Source organism: Hyperolius riggenbachi, chromosome 2, assembly GCF_040937935.1.
Source record: "Hyperolius riggenbachi isolate aHypRig1 chromosome 2, aHypRig1.pri, whole genome shotgun sequence".
In the NCBI taxonomy this organism is placed as follows: domain Eukaryota; kingdom Metazoa; phylum Chordata; class Amphibia; order Anura; family Hyperoliidae; genus Hyperolius; species Hyperolius riggenbachi.
Genome location: NC_090647.1, coordinates 284,274,122 through 284,294,690, shown reverse-complemented (window position 1 = coordinate 284,294,690; position 20,569 = coordinate 284,274,122). Strand labels below are relative to the sequence as shown.

The 20,569-nt window shown below is 42.8% G+C and overlaps 2 protein-coding genes across 3 annotated transcripts in view; one reads left to right on the top strand and one right to left on the bottom strand.

Annotated features, from left to right (window-relative positions):
- The window catches only part of LOC137546420 (myotubularin-related protein 9-like), a 79,020-nt gene that overhangs the window by 57,290 nt on the left and 1,161 nt on the right, over positions 1–20,569 (bottom strand). For both annotated transcript variants that reach the window (XM_068268873.1, XM_068268872.1), the window contains exon 2: positions 15,676–15,865. The gene's annotated coding sequence lies outside the window, so the exon portion shown is untranslated. The remainder of the gene's footprint in view (positions 1–15,675; positions 15,866–20,569) is intronic.
- LCK (LCK proto-oncogene, Src family tyrosine kinase) overlaps positions 14,452–20,569 on the top strand; it is a 63,080-nt gene continuing 56,962 nt past the window's right edge. The window contains exon 1 of the mRNA XM_068268875.1: positions 14,452–14,776. The gene's annotated coding sequence lies outside the window, so the exon portion shown is untranslated. The remainder of the gene's footprint in view (positions 14,777–20,569) is intronic.

Below are 20,569 nucleotides of genomic sequence, written 5' to 3'. Positions count from 1 at the left end.
TAAAGTATTCGGTAAATCAAGTAAAAGAAAAAAACAGCTGGTAACTGGTAAAAGCTGACAGATGTAGCAGGCAGCCAATAGGGAGAACCAGACAGCCAATAAGGCCACACAGCCCTGCTTCTCATCCCATTGGATCTGATACTCTGGAGGGTGGGGCTTCAGAATGGCAAAGCAGGAGAAGGAGACATTTAAAAAAGCTTTTCTGTATCCCTTTATAAGCAAATATCTGTATACTGATACACAGAAGAGTGCTCTCTAGTTAGCATAGATATAAATTTATGCCAGGGATGCATTTTACAGAAAATAGAACAGCTCCTGCACAGACTTTTAACAGAAGACCTGAAGAGTGTGTCTGTGCTGTCATATGATAGTTCAGGCATGGGCAAACTTGGCCCTCCAGCTGTTACGGCCCTACAAGTCCCACAATGCATTGCAGGAGTCTGACAGCCACAGTCATGACTCATAAAGGCAAAGGCATTGTGGGACTTTTAGTTCCGTAACAGCTGGAGGGCCAAGTTCGCCCATGCCTGTGATAGTTGATAGAAGGAACTTAAAGTCTTAAAAGCTTGCAAGGAAAACTTGTACAGTTAGTCATTAAAGGTTCAGTATTACCTAAACAATTTTTGTTGGGATGGTCTCGGACTCTCTCCATGACTAACACTGAACCACATACAACTGGCTTGCTGGAATTGTGTTAGTGAAGCAATAGTAGCATATAACACCTCAGTTAATTGAACACAATGGGGCATATTCAGTAAACACAATTTAACGTGCACAGGTAGTGCATGTTAATTTTATTAGTACTTACACTTGTTATGTAGCATCTGTGACGCCAATAGTGCAGCCTGTGTTACCTTAGCACATTTTGCGTAGGTAACACTGTTGCTAATAGCGCAACAGGTGCTATGTAACTGGTGTGAATACTGGTAAAATTGCTGCCATGTGGTAATTTTACCAATATGTTGTTGTTAAGCGCACATCTTTAAACCTCAATTGTTTTCAAGTCTTCAAAACCACATATTTCTATTTACTGAGTCTTGCAATACTTTCAGCAGCGACTTCCACCATAGACACCCAATAGAAACAGACTCACTAGATGTACTGACCACTGCTAGACTGGCCAACCATGCACAAATCCAGGAAGCCTAGGATCCTGGTGTCATCACTGCTAAACGCCACTTGTCCACCTTCTACTCTCTTACATTCCTTGCACAAGACCTCAGAAAAAAAAGGTGCCCCTGATGAGTCACAAGGAAGTGACAAAATCGATTGGACGGAGGTGGACATACCAGGAAGTGCAGAGCGGACCCGGAGAGTGGCGCTACGAGCTGATGTGGAGCGATATATGGAAGTGGGAAGTCAGCATACACATCACGCCCAGCTTGGCATTGGGGGAGAGCCCGTGGAAAAACGCTGAGTGTGATTAACATCTTGGCAATTGTGAGTGTGTTTTTATAATAAAGGTTTTATAGTGGTAACAGTATCACGCTATGAGTGGACAAGTGGCGTTTGGCAGTGATGACACCAAGATCCTGAGGTTCCTAGTCTTCCTGGATTTGTGCATGGTTGGCCAGTGTAGCAGTGGCCAATACATCTGGTGAGTCTGTTTCTATTGGGTGTCTATGGTGGAGGTCGCTGCTGAAAGTATTGCAAGACACTGTAAATCGAAATATGTGGTTTTGAAGACTTGAAAATAACTGAGATTTAAGGATGTGCGCTTAACAACAACATATTGACTATAGAAAAACTTACCAAGTCTGGTGACAGCGCACTCTGTGGGACATTATTGTCTTTGGCTCTATACTTCTGCTATAGCGCCTTGAAATGTTTTAAGAATGGTAATTTTACCAGCCTTTGCTAAACATTCTCCATGTCTGTATGGGAAGTGTCAACTTTGAAAAAAAGTAGGATAAAAGGGAATCATCTTCTCTGGCACTGCGTGTTGCTTATTCTACAATGATATCCTAAAATGGCTTTGACACATTTGCAGGTAACTCTAAGAAAATAATATTATTTGCAGCTGTTGTCATAGGACCAGCAGTTTGCTTGGTCTTATAGCCTTTGACTTCAAAGGCTCGTACACATGTGTAATTTTTCTGCCCAACTATCGTCCAAACTTGGTCTGTTGGATGATAGTTGGGTGTGCAAACATGTGACAAATGACTAGACAAGCAACTGATGTCAGGCGGTTTGCCCGATCCAAAAGGCGGACTGACTCAAATGACTGTCAGGATGATATCGTGCAGTTGGCTGCCTGTGTAGAAGTCGTTTGAACGACTTGTACTTATTTTGAATGGGGTTATATCACACAGTCTGTCATTCCACTTGTGTGCGCAGTATGCAAATGAGTTGGTCATTCAGTTGCTTGGTGTGCGGAAAATACAAGTTGTGCAATCGCTTGGTTGTGCGGTCAGTCATGTCGTCAGGGTTGCGTCAGGGTTGGTCATGCAAAAAAAGTTGCATGCGTGCACAAGCTTTGACATGCAAAGCTTTCCTTCTGATCTCCTCAGATAGCTCTCTCTTTTGCTTTGTTTGGTCCCTATTTAGTGGGGGATATGTGCTGATACCAAACAGTGACTACCTGAATGCCTTATTGCACAATTGGAGACATAAAAATTACTAAGTAAAGGAAACAGCTAGCTTGCAAAACCACTCTAATCCAATTATTAAAGTCCATAGGACTGTAGCAACATCTGTGGACACAGCTGCAACAGGAACATCAACCCCATAATGGGCAGAAAAAGGCAAATTTCAAAAGAGACACACTCTGCATTCCAAAGTCAATGCACATCATATCATAAGACTCATTGCTTTTTGAATGACAGTAAGCTGAATGGAAGACAACTCCGGTAAACTCCACTGTTTAAAGAAAACATAAAAAACCCTAGAATAGAATTTGCTAAAATGCTTTTGGGCAACTCACATCAACTCTAAGAAATCTCAAGACTATCAACATATTCTGGAATAAAACAGTGGGCCATGTGCATTCAACTTTTATCCTAAGTTTATCCTAAGTTGTTTCGTACAATAGAATGTTAAGTTCCATGATTTTTGTCCATGTCATTTTATTATTATTATTTAGAATTTATATAGCGCTGACATTTTCTACAGCGTTGTACAGAGTATATTGTCTTGTCACTTAACTGTCCCTCAGAGGGGCTCACAATCTAATCCCTACCATAGTCATATGTTTATATATGTATTGCGTAGTGTAAGTATCGTAGTCTAGGGCCAATTTTAGGGTGATGCCAATTAACTTATCTGTTGGTTTTTGGGATGTGGAAGAAAAAGGAGTGCCCGGAGAAAACCCACGCAGACACAGGGAGAGAATACAAACTCTGTGCAGATAGTGCCCTGGCTGGGATTGGAACCGGGATCCAGTGCTGCAAGGCAAGAGCGCTAACCACTAAGCCACTGTGCTGCATGTTTCTGTTATTGTTTGAAATATTATGTTGAATCAGTTTTGGACCGTGTCAAAAAGATCATCATCAGTCTCAACACATGGTGACTGAATGACTGAAAAATACCGTTCATATTTGGCACAGCTGGAGCAGTTTGCACAGAAAGAGTGGCCCAGACCACCCATTGACAAGCGCAGAAGTTTTCATTGATTACTACAGGAATAGCTCGCAGTGATTGCCTCTAAAGGCTGTACAACAGAATGTCCCTACCATCCATGGCGGCCTGAAGAGGGAATAGTATTTAAAATTAATGGGAATTTGTGCAGGAGCAGGATAAGCCATACAAGCTGTATCCTACGCCCAAGTCTCCTGCACCGATTCCTCTCGTACGCTTAACTACTTAGCGACCGCCCTACGCCAATGGGCGTGGTCACGACAGCAGCCCCAGGACCGCCTAACGGCAATTGGTGTCAAGTCCTGGGGCTCTAATTTGCATGGGATCGTGCGCAGGCTGCGCGCGCATCTCATGTTCGGAGGGCGGAGCTCCGCCCCCTCTTGCCGCTCGGGAGACTGTTAGACGGCGTGATCGCCGTCTATTTACTTGTACAGAGCTGCGATCGGCAGCAGCGCTGTACTGGGGACAGCCGTGTGACACGGCTGTCCCCTCCATACACTAGGGAGTGATCGGCTGTCATAGGCTGAAGCCTATGACAGCTGATCACGCTGATTGGCTGGCGGGCGGAGGGAGGGAGGGAGCAGGGGATAAATAATAAAAAAAGCATTTTTATTAAAAAAATATAAACATAAATGGGCGATCAGACCCCTACCAACAGAGAGCTCTGTTGGTGGGGGGAAAGGGGGGGGGGATCACTCGTGTGCTGTGTTGTACGGCCCTGCAGCTTGGCCTTAAAGCTGCAGTGGCCAATATATCAATAGTGAGCCTGGTCTTTAGGGGGGTTTAACACTGCAGTCCTCAAGTGGTTAAAGGACACCTGAAATGAGAGCGATATGGAGGCTGCCATATCTATTTCCTTTTAAACAACACCATTTTCCAGGCATCCTGCTGATCTTTCATGCATCAGTAGAGTCTGAGTCAACCACCTGAAACTAGCATGTGGCAAATCCAGTCAAACTTCAGTCAAACATCTGAGCTACATGCTTGTTCAGGGTCTTTGGCTAACAGTCAGAGGCAGAGGAAAGACAGCCAAGCGATTTGCAATGTTTAAAAATAAATATGGCAGTTTTCATAACCCTCTTACTTTAGGTGTCCTTGAAGTCCTTTCAGAGACAATTGTGAGTTCTTTTTTCATGGTGATGTACCAGCACATTTCTTGAGATAAAGTAAATAAATAAAGTATAATAAATACCCCAGACTAGAAAGTCTAGTGGCAAAGTATATTGTCACAAATGCAACCAATATGTTTTTTTTTGTATATCCTTTTTCACAAAATGAACTTCTGTTCTTACAAGGAGCTCAAATTACTTTTGACATAGAGTACTCTGTGTAAGGTCAGAGAAATAAGGTGTTGATAGATATCCAACAGTGTTCAGTGGTTTGTGGTAGAGTTTCTGAACTGCAGTCATTAAGTACCTCAAAGATGTCATCAAGTTTTAAAATCTAATCTCCGACCACACACGTAGGATATGATTGCTTTCCATGTAGCCGTGGTAAAATCTAATAGCCAATTAGCATTGGAAATTGTTTTTATTGTTTTTATTAAATTCTGAAATGTTGACATACAAAGTGTACTCCTTCTTACCAACTGATATTCGTTTTTTGTTTTTTTTAACTCTCTCCTCTTTCTGAACTCTTACAGTGTATACAAATGCACAGGGCTGAGTACTGTAGATCAGGGGTCCCCAACCTTCTTTGGCTCAGGGACCGATATCCAGACCAAACTTTTCTCCCTGGGGACTGGGGGGTGTTAGGGGTGGGTGCAGCGGCAAAGCGATTTGGAGTCTATAAGTATGTAGGTAGCCTGGTACAGTTATAGGGTATCTAGGTATAGTTGCCCCCAGTATAGTTTCCCCTATATAGGGAGTATAGTTGCCCCAGTAGAGGTAGTATAGTTGCCCCAGTATATTCAATTCAATTCAATTGCCCCAGTATAGGGAGTACAGTTGCCCCAGTATAGGTAGTATAGTGGTCTTCTTCTTTCACAGCAGCACATCCCGCGAACCAGCAGGAAACAGGCTGCGGACCTGCAGTGGGCCGCGGACCAGGGCTGTAGATGCATTGCTAGGCTAAAACCTAGTGACGTGTTCTGTTGCTATGGAAGTGGAGGAGGGACGAGGCGGCTTCATGCTTGAGCGCATTCAAGCGCTTCAAGACTTACAAGCACTTCAGATCTGTCTGTGCATTGGGGCGGCTGTGCACTGGATATATTCTTGACAGAGACGGCCCTGACTGGCCACCCTCAAAAATGAACATCTAAGGAACAGATTTCAGATCGCGCTAAAGGTGGCCACACACGATACAATAAAATGATCCAATTTTATGGCAATTTGATAAAAACAATCGAATTTTCCGAAAAATCAAAAGCTTTTTTTTATTCGAGCAAAAAATCTGATCGGATTTCCCATTTTATTCAATAAAAGTCAATTGGGAGTGCTGGATTTTCTGATCCATTTTTATGAAAATTGAATGGTGTGTGGTAGATTGTCAATTCCCTTATATATACTGCCAAGCAATTTTCTTAGAGTTTTCAATCATTTTTTTCCATAATTGGGTAAAAATTTAACACGTGTGGTACATTGGTCAGATTTTTTAAATCTTGCAATCAATCAAAAAAATTGATTGTAAACCTTGAATTGAAAATAAATTTATAAAAATGCATCATGTGTGGCCACCTTGGGGTTGAGTTTTGCTAAGTTGGACTGATTGCTTGTGAGATGTAATGGTAATTTTGAGCAGTAGAAAATGTTATTTTAGATTTCCCCCATTTTTAATCTTAAAGAGAGTCTAAAGCGAGAATAAATCTCGCTTCAGACCTCATAGTTAGCAGGGGCATGTGTGCCCCTGCTAAAACACCGCTATCCCGCGGCTTAACAGGGTCCCTGATCCCCCAAATCCCTTCGGTGCAGCGGGGGAGCGCTTCCAGCTTGGGGCAGGGCTAACCGCCGCAGCCCTGCCCCAGTCGCGTCTGTCAGACGCGTATCTCCGCCTCTCCCCCGCCCCTCTCAGTCTTCCTTCACTGAGAGGGGCGGGGGAGAGGCGGCGATGCGCGTCTGATAGACGCGACTGGAGGCAGGGCTGCAGCCATTAGCCCTGCCTCCAGGAAGAAGATAATTTACGACCAACTTGCGACCAAGTCTTGCAGGGGTGGGTTTGGGGGTGAAGGGACCCCCGTTTAGCCGCGGGATAGCAGCATTTTAGCAGGGGCGCACGTGCCCCTGCTAACTATGAGCTCTGAAGCGAGATTTATTCTCGCTTCAGAGTCTCTTTAAATATGCTGGACATGTGTAGGGGAATAGAGATAGTAAATATTTGGAAAATGGTCATACACTTTAACTTCAGGTAATAGAATAAACATATCTCCCCCCCTCCCCCACTTCCGAATGACCATTTACAAGAAAACCTGGTAATGGTTTAAAAAACCTATGTCAACCATGTGGCCATGGCCCAAAGGTGGTGACACGCGATGCAATTTTTTAAATTTATTTTTAATTCAAGATTTACAATCAATTTAAAAAATCTGAACAATGTACCACACATGTGTGCTCAATTTTTACCCAATTATGAAAAAAATGGCAAAGTCATAAATGCTGTCTTGTCAGCATTCTATAAAAACCACATACAATGGGCAATTGATGATTGTTCACCCAAACTCCCCGGAGACACAAGAAGGGCATCCGGAGAGCCCTGGAGCGCAAAGGGGTCAATCTACCAAGGACTCTCCATTTTAGTTATAGTAAAGAACAAACAGAAAAAAGTAGAGCTACATGTTGCTCCACTAGCTCACCAACATAGCTTAACTGGAAGATGACCGTGTAATGCCGATGGGCGTGACCGCGGCGGCAGCCCCAGGACCACCTAACGGCGATCAACGTAAGGTCCTGGGGCAGGTTTTATCAGGAGATTGTGCGCGCCGATGCACACGCATCTCCGCTTGGATGACGGAGCTCCACTCCTTCATCAGCGGCGATCGCCGCTAGGAGTCTGTCAGACGACGAAACCGCCGTCTATTTACTCTGTACAGGGCTAGGATCGACGGCAGCGCTGTACTGGGGACAGCCGTGTGACTGTCATCCTGGGGGAGACAGGAGCGATCCGCTGTCATAGGCTGGCAGAGGGAGGAAGGGAGGGGTATAAAAATTATTTTTAAAAAATAGCTTTTTTTATAAATAAATTAAAAAAATAAAATCCTGGGAGCCATCACAGCCCACCAACAGAAAGCTCTGTTGGTGGGAGAAAAGGAGGGGGGGAATCACTTGTGTGCTGTGTTGTGCAGCCCTGCAGTGAGGCCTTAAAGCTGCAGTGGCCTATTTTGTAAAAAGTGGCCTGGTCACTAGGGGGGGTTTAAGCATAGGGTCCTCAAGTGGTTAATTAGAGTACGACAAAGACATAGATCAATGCATTGCAACAAAAATCTGCCAGCGTAGGAAGAGAAGACGGTGGTAAAGCAGCAAAAACATTCTGCAAAAGAGAAACATAGAAAAAGGTAGAAAGTAGGAGAATATCAAAAAGAGAGAGAAGAAAATGTATGACAGAGTCCCAATCATCTTTTATCAAATAAAAACGGGAAATCCGATCGGATTTCTTGCTCGAATAAAAAAAAAAAAAGAAGCTTTCGATCTCTGGAAAATGATTTTTACTGCCGTAAAATCAGATCATTTAATCTGATAATGTTATTGTGTCGTGTGTGACCACCTTAACAGGGACAAGTCTAAGTTGCACATGTATGCGACCCACCTACCACATTTGAATTTCTTGGACATGACAGTAATCATTGTAGAAGGCAGTGCCCTAGCAATAGGTGACACAGAGGTAGTGACCATACCAAGGCCCCTGGACCAGAGGGGCCCTCCTTCATCCCATCTTATTAGCTTTTCATTGGTGCTATGCTGGTAATGAACACCTCTACATGTACATTGAATAGTGATAATCCTTAAAGAACAAGTGACACCCATGCTAACCTAGAAATAGAAAACACATATATAAGTAGATAAATACTAGTGTAGTTGTATCTATGTTCCCCTTGTCATCTTATTGTGCTTTGTAAAGCGCTGCAGAATATGTTGGCGCTATATAAATAAATAATAATAATAATAATACTAGTTCAGATGTATTGCACTGTCCACGTTGTGATTCCTGTGAATTTTTATAAAGGAAAAGCAGATAATCCTATTCTAGTCAGTTTCTATCTGTGATTCCTTTGACCTCCTGACATCATTTCCTCCCTCACTTTTTTTCTCCTCTAGCTAATTGAGTATTCGTTACCCGCCCTCCTCCCAGAGTCTTCAGACACTCCCACTGAGGTTTATACTACGAAGTGCACTGTCTTATGCCATTAGAAGGAGAGGAAACTAAAGGGAAGAAGAGTAATATATTATAGATAAAAAGACCCCAGCATGCAACTGTTTGGCAATGGCACTTAAAGGGCCAGTGCTCCTGAGGTATGTGATAACTCCAAACCATAACAGCAGAAAAAGTTTTGAACGTTTTGAATGCAGGATTAGTATATTTATCACTTAATACACTCAGACCAGTTGCTGTTGAAATTTGATTTTTATGGAGACAATCCCGCTTTAACTAACCATTTCTTTATTCTGATTACACCTCCCTGACACTGAAACTGTCTTTAGTAGGTTTTGGGGCTCCACATCAATAGAGTGCTTGGGGCCCCATGTAACACTCGCACTGGGTCCCTAAGCTCCTCAGCTACACCACTGGTAGAAGTCATACTTCATACCCACTGACCAATGTAGCAACCTCAACAATGTCAGATTCTTTTTTCGCCTTGAAACTTTTTGCAGTTACTTTATATATAAGGTGAGAAAAAGTAATGAGAGATAATTTAGTGTATTCAACCATAAAGAAAGGTCATACTATCAAAAGGTAGTCAAGAGGCAACACATATAGTACTAAACCTTTTTTATGTTATCTGAAAAAAAAAATCTACTATGATATACACATGATTTTATTAATTCTGTAATATATATTAAAGCAACGTTCTATACAAGTAAGCCCTATAATTATTATAAAAAATAGACCCAATATTATTTATTTTTTTAAGAGAGCTGAGCCAGGACTTCCTGTCCTGCTGGTTGACTGATGCCGTATTATGAGAAGGTCACTTGTACACTGATATGCTGTCTTGATTGATATCTTGATTGGCAGAGCTATGACTAGAGAAGCCACACCCCTCTCCCACACATTTCCTGGATCTCAGCTGTTCAATTAATGCCTAAATAGCATATAAAGCTGTTGATATAAGGAAGAGCAGTTTATTCATCTCTGAATGCTGTTCTCTTCTGTCCTGTCACTGTGGCCGCATTCTTCACAGTAAGAGGTGCTAAAACATGAGGGAACCTCATAGCTAAATATATATATATATATATATATATATATATATATATATATATATATATATATATAACAAAGTTCCACAAAGGTTTGCAGCACACAAAAGCTCTTTATTGAGCCAACACAAGGTACAGAGTAGCAACGGTTTCGGGTGTCCCCACCCTTTATCAAGCTAACATTAAACAGGAAATCATTAAGTATATATAGCCACCCCTGCAGGAAGTGACCTCATGGTTGCCTGGACAACAGGCCAAACAAAAACAGGCATGAATCAAAACATATAAACATGCATAATCACACTTATCTGTGTGATGTCTTAAATAAAGAGTCAGTTTCCAAAATGTTTCAGCGGATCCATATCGATGCGATCAGTGGTGACCTGAAAATCACAAGAACAGATGCAAATCATAGTCCCTATTTAAACCAGAGGGAGACAAAGTCCCTAATTTATCAATCCAAAAAACTTCACGCTGTTTTAATCTCATGATCCGGTCTCCACCTCTCCTCAATTTAGGCACATGATCAATGACCATGAATTTTAATTCAGAATCCTTGTGTCCCATTGCAGCACAGTGTCTAGACACAGGCAGCTCACTAGATGGAGTGCGTGCCGCGCTCCTATGTTGTGCGATTCGATCGCGCACTTTCTGCGTCGTTTCGCCGATATAAAAAAGCCCGCAAGGGCATCGTAACAGATACACAACATAGGAGCTTTGACACGTAAGAAAATGTTTGATTTTATACATCCTACCCGTACGGGGATCCTCAAATGATTGGCCCTTGATCACATGTTGACACTCACTGCAACAGAGACAAGGGAAACAACCAAGGCGGGGAGTGCCCAAAAATGTAACATGCTCTCTTCTTTCAGGACAGAGGTCAGATCTCACCACTTTTTGACCAATAGTGGCATTTTTGCGAAATGCTGTGATCGGGGGAGAGGCAAAATCCGCAATCTCGGGGTATGTATTGCTCAATATGTGCCAGTGTCTCCTAATGATCGATTGGATTCTATGGGACTGGCCATGATACTGACAAACAAAGGGAATTCTCTTGCCTCCGGCCGCTCTCGGGCCCGAGGTGACAGATGACCTTATTTCAGTCGAACCTGCCACCTCGGACACAAGAGCAGACGGATAACCCCTCTCAACAAATTTCTCCATCATCTGTGCCCTCCGGACAGTGGCCAATTCAGCATTGGTGACAATCCTGTTGACCCTCAACATTTGACTCTTTGCCACTGAGCGGAAGACAGCAGGTGGATGGAATGATTCAAAACGAAGTAACTGGTTCCGGTCAGTTGGTTTGTGATATATATCTGTGGAAAAAGAAATACCTTCCCTCATCACGAGAGTGTCTAAGAAAGACAACCGTTCCCTCTCATACACAATATCAAACCTAATGTTAGGATGGAACTGATTTAGTTCCTCATGGAAGGACAGCAATGATCCAATGTGGCCCTCCCACACTGAAAAGACGTCGTCAATAAAACGCCACCAGACTTTGCAATGCTGTCTAAACGACATGCTAGGGTACACGAAACGACGTTCAAAATCGTGCATAAAAGCACCTGCAAAGGAGGGGGCCACATTGGATCCCATAGCTGTCCCCCGTTGCTGTAGAAAGAAGGTGTCCTTAAATAAGAAATAATTGTTACGTAAGACAAAATTAAATAAATCCTCAAAAAGGGCTAACTGAGCATTATCATATATATCACTGTCCCTTATCAATTCCAATGACACTCTAATCCCCTCTGCTTGCGGGATAGAGGTATAAAGGGAACGAACATCCCAGCTGACCAGCCAATATTCTTTAGAAGGATCAAGTGTGAGAGCTGAGACCCTATCCAGAAAGTCACTGGTGTCCTTCAAGTAAGCAGGGGTGTCCCTCACCAGTGGGGCCAAGATTTTATCTAGCAAAGTGGCACTTGAAGAGAAGATCGACCCGATCCCCGCCACTATGGGGCGTCCGGGGGGTTTTGTGGCATGCTTGTGAATCTTCGGTAACGTATACAGAACCGGAGTAATTGGATACTGGACGTACAGAAAGTCATAGAGATCCCTGGCAATAATCCGGTCTCTCAGAGCTCTCTCCAGTATGCTCCTGAGTGCTGTTTTAAAACTATTGATGGGATTGATGGGATATATATAAAACTACAACCAAGTGTCACTATGATGTAATATTTCCAGCTACTTGAAAAAGGTAATCTAATTGAAATATTATGTATTTTGTTTCTGTGAATACCTAATAATGAATAGCAAGGTTTTTCTGTAACATCCAGGTGGGGTCACGGACCTTGCTTTTGTATTTTGATTACCACCAAAGAGGACACAGACTTTGTACCATTAGTCACAAATACATTTATTTTTGTGGCAAAAAGGGATATTTTTGACCTGATGAAGTAGATGGCTTAATCATCAAAACACATCCGGTGTGCAGACTACAGCCTCTACGTCCTATACGACTCCCCTCCACGCCACCCCCACTGGATCACCTCAGGTTCTCTTCAAGCATGCCAGGCTGTGTATTTCAACTTCTGTGTTCATGCGCATCCGCCATTCCTACGTAGCGTGGATCGGGGAGGGAGGCCCCAGAGCTGCGCAGCCGCACTCGCGTCGGTGCGGACTGCGCAGCCGCGGCCTCCTCCGGCGGCCATATTTGAGGAGGAAGGAGCGCCCGACCCGGGCTGTGGGGTCAGGGTCCGGCCGGGGGGAGCGAATGCAGCGGGGACCCGGCGGAGCTGCACGGAGGCCGCGGATGGCGTCCTCCGTGCGTTACAAATTCACACAGGTAAAGACCTTTTTTTCCGGTTTTGGGCTCGTAAGTCCTTTAAGAAGAGTAGCTCCCAAGTCATTTTGCATGCATGTTCCCAAATCATTGGGTCATTTTAAACTTAGGTTAGGGTGGGGACATAAGGCTACGTGCATGTGGTGTCCCTGCTAACATGTACTGCAACTTCTGGAATTGATGTCTCTTTGAACAAGTTACAGCGAAATCTCCCATGGGGAAGTTGAGCAAGAGTCTAGTTAGTTTTTTAAGTACCTGTGTAAGCTGTGTGAGCCCGGTGTGTGCCTTTAAGAGGCTAAGCAGCCCTATGCAGCCAGTGTGAGTCAGGTGCAGCTTGATTCAGAGCACTGCCAATCTGTTTTTTCTTTACATGCAATATGCTCACAACAGCCTGGGACACAAAGGGCCATTTTCCATTACATCAGTTAAAGTTAGTTATAGCTGAAAGGACAACTGATGTGCACAGTAATGCCCATGTTTCTCTATGGCTCAGTTCACATTACGGTATATGCTTTTTAACTGAAAGCTTTTTCAGAATGCACTGCTATGGAAAGTTAAAACACAGTTTTTCAGCGGACAGCGGAAAAGAGGCCTAACAGCAGTAAAAACAAATGAAAGTTGTCAAAATGGAGGATCTTAGTTTCCAAAAAAGACTGCAGTATTGTTTGTTCATGGCCAGTTCACAAGCAGTCCCTACTCTACTTACACTAGCCAGCAAACAAGCAAATATTTTGTACTCTAGAACCTGGGATTCAACCAACATGAACTCAGATATAAACAGGCAGATAGAAATAGTAAGTGGAAGGAGGGGAAGAGTTGGCCATATTCAGCAACCCTCTAGCATGAATCACCTCTAGGCATGTACATACAGTGCCTATGATTATTCATAAATCCATCTCTATCTGGAGTTTATTTTTAGGTATACTTTTCAAAATAATGAATTCATAATAATAAAACAATAACGCAGTAATTACAATCCTTTTCTATTTTTTTTTATAATTTATATCTTGGAGTTTGTTCACAGGTTTACACCAGGATGCGCCATCCGGTTCTCCAACAACCTTTGCCTATCTTTCGCACGCATTTTACATGCGCGCGTGTAAGATTTTTCAAGAGCCACCCCCACTTTCTGGAACTCCCTTCCACCGCCCATCACACTTGCCCCCTCATTCAACACATTCAAGCAAGCCCTGAAAACTGACCTATCCACCCCCTACAACACAGTAACTTTCTGCTGAATACTTATTCTAAAGCCTTACCTAGTGTGTCCACCTCCCCTCCCCTTAAATTGTAAGCCTTTAGCAGGGTCCTCCCTTCCCTAGTGTATCCTACATGATCGTGTGCACCAACCATTGTGCTCCTTTCATTTCACCACCTTGTGCTTGAATTAATGGGCCTACCTAAAAATTGCATAATCATGTATTTTGTACCCTGTTTTGTATAACCTTGTTAAATTACAACTGCCTTTTCAATTTCATATACACAGTGCAGCAGGCTAAAAATATGTCTAGATAAAAAAGGCCTTAGACTGCTCTGGACCGCATCAAAACCTTTTGATTCTGAAAAAAATACTGAGGTGTTATCTCAGTTACTTGCTGTCCAGATTTTGGATATCAGTGGTCAGTGGCTCTTCAATGATGGCATAAAGGGTGTGTAAGAACATTTCAGCTTCATCTCAGCACGGCGGATGTGACATTAGGTACACAAGCATAAACTTGTGTTTGTGGTTGCACCATGAGAGCTCTATTTGGGCAGGAAGTCAGGTAACAATGAGAAAGAAAGAAACAGATGCAAAGTAAAAGACAGAGGGAGAGAACAGCATGCAGAGAAGAGAAGCTACAAATCAAGCAACTGACTGAAAATTGGAGTAAGAAGAACCACAAGAGTTATAAAACGATGGACAAGAGGAACTGGTAGTGGTGGACCTGACAGAAAGACTAAGAAAGACATTAATACAGAAAGGCCTCAAAAAAAGGGAAGACAAATACAAGAGAAGAAGGTATAGGGGAAGCAATGACTGCAACCTAACCTGGAAGATTTATTTACAACATCCTTATCATAGGTAAACGTCTCTACCAATAGTTTTGCTCTAAAGCATGTTTATCAAGATTACATTCTGTATTACCACATGTTGCACCTAAATACTGATGTTCCATGTTCTGGGAATACAGACATTGGGGCAGATTTATCAATAGTGTCTGAGAGAAAGGAGGTTTCTAGAAATGTGTCTCAGACTTCCAAAGAGAGTGCAATTTCCTACAAAAATTGTTCTAAAACAGGAGGAGATAGGTAGGGTTCTCAGAAACGGTGCAGCGTGTGAAGGAATCCTCTAAGTGAGGTAAATGTACTGTGGCAGATATTTACACAGAAAAAAGGGACTCACAACAGTCAGAGCACTAGTGTGTACTGAACAATGTCAATCAATTTGGATACTATCTGCTTTCATAAAAGAATGTGTCTCTCTTACAATAAAGTTGCTAACCGGGCTTTACAAGGAAGAGATATTACAGATGGCTGCGAAAGGACTTTAATTCCTTCGAGACGGGGAATAAAACATCACAAACAGTACTAGCTGATAGATCAATCCCCAGTATGGCAGCTTACACATGTTTTAGAAGTGGTATCATCCACTTCTTATTTCTACAACAGTTTTGTGCTGGTTTTTTACTGTTTTACCTGATCGGCATGTCAGGAAATCCATGGAAAACTAGTGCAGAGTCGACTTATTTTGTAAGTAATGAATTTACTCTCAGAACACACGCAGATTACTACTGTAATTGCTTTAATGAATCTCCATCATTGCTCCCATGTTGTTTTTCAATAACTCAGTGCAGCAGGCTGCTTTATTGGGACTAATAAAAACTACTGCAAAGAGCAGTCAAATGCTTTAACCGACATTATTGCTTGCAATGGGTTCACATTTATTAAAGTGTACGCTCCAATTTCAAAGTATGTACTTACTTAAACGGAGTTAACCTTTTAGCAGAATCCCCTCTCATTGTTCTGCTTGTTCCTTTATCCACAAGTCTTTATACTGTAGATACATTCTTCTGTGTGCACCTAAAGATGTCTTTTCTGATCAAGATCCTTAGTTTAATATATCCCACATCTTGAGTATCATAGGATGTTTGTGGATTTATATCTGTCCATTCTATTGATAGAAAAAAAACAGATTTTTTTTTGTTAGTTAAGTATGAATTCGAAGAAATCTCCAGGTACACTGTGCAGAATCTCTATAAAATGGCGCCTAGCACTGTCACAGTTTCCTCTGACTCTTCTCTTAAGATGGCTGAGCCACAGCAAACCTCATAAAAAAACATATGCACTCTGAGCAGTTTAAGGCGCATTTATTTTTTTTGGGATGATGAGTCTGGTGTGAGGTGATATGTGAGAAAACTCAACCCTTATTAAACAATATTGTGCTGCCAATATTTTTTTTCCAGAGTCTATATTCAATTTTAGTTCACTGTAGTGTCATATTAGCTGTGAGCTATAAAATCACAGATTTATCAAGAAAGGTGCAAAGAAAGTTGAGCAAAAAATGGAACAGCCAATCAGAATTATTATTTCTGAAACATTCTTGGTTGCTCTGGGCAACTGTTCCGCTTTTGCTCCAGCTTGTTTGTTTGTGGCCCCTTGCATACTTGCACTCCGTGTCACCCCGCTTTACTATTCCGTGCCACTTCCCTGCTGCAAGGACCATGCAAGTCTGTGGAGACTTGCACAGTTCACACGATGCGTCTTGGTGCGCTGGAAGTATCTAAATCACCGCAATGTTGACGGCAAGGCTGCATCGCGCTACTGCATGATCCGTGCCAACCGCATGGAGTATGCAGCAATGTGCAGCAAGTGTGCATGATGGGAGCGTGGTGCATCGCCACGTGCATGCGCAGACCGACAGCAATATCAGTGATGTATTTCCTCCCCAGAAGGGAGTATGTCACTAGCCAGGGGCAGAGCTATGCATATGACCCTGTTGCCACACCGTGTCGCAGGGTCATATTAAGGCTTATTTTTGCGGGGCGATGCGGTGCTTGCACGGCTGATGGCTAAGCTGCAACGAGGGACAGCGGAGCTGCAGTGAGGGACATGTTGGGAGCTTGGGACTGGACGAAGCCCTGGGTAAGTAGCACTTATTTTCCATATAATGGCCTGATGACTCCTTTAAGATAACTCATCCTGTTTTGTATCCTAAAACACGCATTTTTATCCACTATTAAAAAGTCTAAGTTTACAAACATATATATTGATATCAATTATTTTTTCCTAATCTTAATGAACAGAGATTGTAAATGGCAGTTGCAGTCAATGGGCTTGATTCGCTAAAGGTGCGTACACACGCACTACAAAAGGCAACGATGGTTCCGCCAGACCCTCCCATTGGGCGGTGTTTTAGCCGACAGTAGCGCGTGTATGCGCGCTGTCGGCGGAATGATAAGGCTGTTTCTGACCGATCCGCTGAGCGCATCGTTCAGAAACAGCCTTATCAGTCCGCCGACAGCGCATACACTACTATCGGGACCCGTCGTTGCCTTTTGTATTGCGTGTACGCACCTTAAGACAAATAGCATGCCTTATCAAATTTAGCATGCCTTATCAAAGTTAACACGCCTTATCAGAGTAGCATAGCTTGCTGATTGGCAATGACAAGAGCTCCACTCGTCCTGCCCTGAGCCCCAGCGGGTTTGTAGCGCACGCTATACTACTCTGATAAGGCATGTTAACTTTGATAAGGCGTGCTATTTGTCTTAGTGAATCAAGCCAAATATCTCTATTTCTTTGTCTGTTTTTATTTACTTAAAGAGAACCCGACGTGTGTTTAAAGAATGTTATCTGCATACAGAGGCTGGATCTGCCTATACAGCCCAGCCTCTGTTGCTATCCCAAACCCCACTATGGTCCCCCTGCACTCTGCAATCCCTCATAAATCACAGCCGTGCTGTGAGGCTGTGTTTACATCTGTAGTGTCAGTCTCAGCTGCTCCCCCGCCTCCTGTATAGCCCTGGTCCCTGCCCCTGTCCCTTCCCTCCAATCAGCAGGGAGGGAAGGGATGCAGGCGGGGACTGGAGTTCTGCAGGAGGCGGGGAGAGCAGCAGACTGACACTATAGAGATAAACACAGCCAGCTCTGAAAAGCTGTTTGTCAGCAGCGTGGCTGTGATTTATGAGGGATTGCAGAGTGCAGGGGGACCTTAGGGGGGTTTGGGATAGCAACAGAGGCTGGGCTGTATAGGCAGATCCATCCTCTGTATGCAGATAATGTTCTTCAAACCCACCTCGGGTTCTCTTTAAACATTGGCTTTATGTTATGTTTCCTTTCCTTGTCAAACATTTCCTGGATAGCAATTCCAATCCTGCTGGGTTCCTTTATTTAGCACTGTAGTAAATGAGAAGCTAATGAAAAATGCTGAGCTCGTATACATTAATTTTTCATTCTGTTCCAAATCTACATTTTATTATTAGTGAACAGAAAACTAAGAAAGATAGAACATTGAGTAATGGTGTAATCAAATAATGCTTAATGGTAAAATGACACTTATTAAACAGTGAAAAAGAATATTTAATGGGGAAATTCCATCTTTTTCATTCCTTTTGGGCATGTGGTTAATGAACTAATGCTACGTACACACATGCGACAACGATCGTTCGTTGTCAACGACGAACGATCTTTTAATTGACGAAAGAACGACCGAAGTAAAGTTAGTTGTAAAAAGTGTGTAACGATCACATCGTTAGAACGAACGTTACACCACGTAAAAGCACTTAATGCGCCTGCGCATAAAATTGTAAAGTTCCTTGGAGAAAAAGTGAAATGCGCATGTCCAGCCTGGTACGAACGATCGTTTCCAACGATGTACCACTTTTGCTAACGATCGTCGGTGGTAAAAATCCGCCAAGACAGAACTTTGTTTTGTAGCGATTTGCCTCGTTCGTCGTTTGCCTTAATAGTCGTTGGTTCGTTTTTTGTAACGGGGAACGATCGTTACAAACGACTATAGTCGCATGTGTGTACGCACCTTTAGAGTGGGTTCACACTTTGTGCAACTTTGTGTTGCTTCATGTGCACTGACTGTCCATACAATGGGCATGTTCACATTGGTGTGTTACAGCCTGTTCCCAGATAATATATAGCATATATATACAGTGGAGGAAATAATTATTTGACCCCTCACTGATTTTGTAAGTTTGTCCAATGACAAAGAAATGAAAAGTCTTAGAACAGTATCATTTCAATGGTAGGTTTATTTTAACAGTGGTAGATAGCACATCAAAAGGAAAATCGAAAAAATAACCTTAAATAAAAGATAGGAACTGATTTGCATTTCATTGAGTGAAATAAGTTTTTGAACCCCTACCAACCATTAAGAGTTCTGGCTCCCACATAGTGGTTAGACACTTCTACTCAATTAGTCACCCTCATTAAGGACACCTGTCTTAACTAGTCACCTGTATAAGAGACACCTGTCCACAGAATCAATCAATCAAGCAGACTCCAAACTCTCCAACATGGGAAAGACCAAAGAGCTGTCCAAGGATGTCCGAGACAAAATTGTAGACCTGCACAAGGCTGAAATGGGCTACAAAACCATTAGCAAGAAGCTGGGAGAGAAGGTGACAACTGTTGGTGCAATTGTTCGACAATGGAAGGAGCACAAAATGACCATCAATCGACCTCGCTCTGGGGCTCCACACAAGATCTCACCTCGTGGGGTGTCAATGGTTCTGAGAAAGGTGAAAAAGCATCCTAGAACTACACGGGAGGAGTTAGTGAATGACCTCAAATTAGCAGGGACCACAGTCACCAAGAAAACCATTGGAAACACATTATACCGCAATGGATTAAAATCCTGCAGGGCTCGCAAGGTCCCCCTGCTCAAGAAGGCACATGTGCAGGCCCGTCTGAAGTTTGCCAATGAACACCTGAATGATTCTGTGAGTGACTGGGAGAAGGTGCTGTGGTCTGATGAGTCCAAAATAGAGCTCTTTGGCATTAACTCAACTCACTGTGTTTGGAGGAAGAAAAATGCTGTCTATGACCCCCAAAACACCGTCCCCACCGTCAAGCATGGGGGTGGAAACATTTTGCTTTGGGGGTGTTTTTCTGCTAAGGGCACAGGACAACTTAATCGCATTAACAGGAAAATGGACGGAGCCATGTATCGTGAAATCCTGAACGACAACCTCCTTCCCTCTGCCAGGAAACTGAAAATGGGTCGTGGATGGGTGTTCCAGCACGACAATGACCCAAAACATACAGCAAAGGCAACAAAGGAGTGGCTCAAGAAGAAGCACATTGTCATGGAGTGGCCTAGTCAGTCTCCGGACCTTAACCCAATAGAAAACCTATGGAGGGAGCTCAAGCTCAGAGTTGCACAGAGACAGCCTCGAAACCTTAGGGATTTAGAGATGATCTGCAAAGAGGAGTGGACCAACATTCCTCCTAAAATGTGTGCAAACTTGGTCATCAATTACAAGAAACGTTTGACCTCTGTGCTTGCAAACAAGGGGTTTTCCACTAAGTATTAAGTCTTTTATTGTTAGAGGGTTCAAAAACTTATTTCACTCAATGAAATGCAAATCAGTTGCTATCTTTTATTTAAGGTTATTTTTTCGATTTTCCTTTTGATGTGCTATCTGCCACTGTTAAAATAAACCTACCATTGAAATGAAACTGTTCTGAGACTTTTCATTTCTTTGTCATTGGACAAACTTACAAAATCAGTGAGGGGTCAAATAATTATTTCCTCCACTGTATATATATAGAATATATAATATAATAGCATGCTCGCTTATAGAAATTTCATATGCTGTGAAAAATAGCGTGTGCGTTACGTTATGTCCACGTTGCAGCATGG